This window comes from Elephantulus edwardii, unplaced genomic scaffold, assembly GCF_000299155.1.
Source record: "Elephantulus edwardii isolate Elephantulus edwardi_28Jun2011 unplaced genomic scaffold, EleEdw1.0 scaffold00138, whole genome shotgun sequence".
Lineage (NCBI taxonomy): Eukaryota > Metazoa > Chordata > Mammalia > Macroscelidea > Macroscelididae > Elephantulus > Elephantulus edwardii.
The window spans coordinates 4,602,899-4,604,756 of record NW_006399888.1 but is presented as its reverse complement, the minus strand read 5'-3'; positions in this window follow the sequence as shown (position 1 = coordinate 4,604,756).

Genomic DNA, 1,858 nt, shown 5'->3' with positions numbered 1-1,858 from the left:
GGGGCGGGGAGAGGGGTGCAACAATGAATGAATGAATGGAATTCCAAAATCCCGGTAGATGTTCACTGAAATGAAAAATAAAGAAATTAAATTTAAAAAAAAATTCAAACCTATTGCAGTTGAGTAGGTTTTAACTAGGGTAACTCAGAGGAGGACAGAGTATCAGTGCCCGGAAGGGTTTCTAAGACTGCATCTTTTTCAAGTAGAATAGGTGCTTATGTTTGAACCATAGAGCTTGGGTTTAGCAATGGAACACTTAACCCGGATGCACTTTAACTGAATGCTCAAACCCTGCCTTGTCAGGGCTCCTTGTTAGGGGCTATACACGGTGACGGTAACAGGAGATGGGTGTCACTAATGACAAACTTGGAGGCTGTCACACCATCCCTGCTCAGACCTCCTTTTTTCACTGCCTAGTTGACTTCAATAGCCTCCTCGTCTATTGCCCCTGCCACTGTCATTCATTAACTACACAGCAAGCAGAAGCACCCTTGTGAAACATAAACCAGATCTTGGGATTTTCATCCTTCAAACCCTCCAAGGGTTTCTCACTGTAATTAGAATAAACTCCAAGCTCTTACCCTGATACCTACCTGGCTGTTTACCAAGCTCAATCCAAGCGCTCTCAGCCTCAGCAGTTGCACTCTTGCCCCACCATCAACCCAGACTGAGTTCTTTTTCCTCTGGGATGTTTAATTCCAGAAAAAATCAGCCAGAGTTATCCAATCTAAAGGACTTGTTCAGATTGTTTTCCTATATACAGCTGTCACCTTTAATGTTCTCTGCTCCATGCCAAAGCAAAAGAGTACATTATTCCTATTAAGACAGCTCTTATTAGGGAGCTCAGGTGGTCTAGTGGCACGAAGCTGCACTATAATCCCAGAGGCATGTGGTTCGAATCCAGCAGATGCTCTGCTGGAGAAAGAGGGACAACCTCCTCCTGTACCGGTCAGATCTGATTTGATGGTACACACACACAAAAAATTATTACCTTTTTTTAAGTTTTTTTTAAAAAATAAGAGAGCTCTTATTTTGTGTTCAAGAGCAGTCGAAGAATTTTGATCTTTGAAATACAGACTTTCCTCATTTATAGAGAATGAGCCAAAATTGCATGATACAAGGCACAGTAATTCTTCCTTCCTCAATGATGCTAAAGGGTTTAGAAGTGGCATGAATTCCTGTATTGGCCAATGAGAAGGGTGGGGGGGAAATTTACTAGAACCTTTCCTTCTAAGATTAAATAAAGAAGATGAAAGAAAAGCACATTTGATGGAAATACCTTTTGCTTCTGCCACGACCTTTCTGGACATAACTCTACTGTTAAGATAGGATTTCTATGTTGCAACATCTATCTTGTGGTTATGAAAGAATCAGTATGTTGAAAAAAAACCCTGTATATTAAAAATTGTAAAATGGGATTTACACCCATGCTTTTTGCTGCATTATGCACAATAGCAAAGAGATGGAAGCAGCACAGGTGCCCATCCAAAAATGAATGGATAGAAAACCTGTGGTACATTTATGCAAAGGAATATTACGCAGCACTGTAAAACAATGAACTCTTAAAACATTACACAATTAATTACACAAATTAATTATGTAATTAAAACATCACCAGGGGGAGCCTGGAGAACAGAATGATGAGTAAAATATCTCAGTCACAAAAGGACAAATACAGTATAACACTGCTGTATCAAGTAGGGAAGAGATGAGAGTGTTGGGGAAAGGATGGGTGGAAAGTAGACCAATAATGAATGCTGTATTAGATGAGACGAGGGAAAGAACTGCCAGAAAGGAATATATGATTAGGCACTATATGTACGACAGCAATCTAATAAAACAAGGGATGCATTATGGG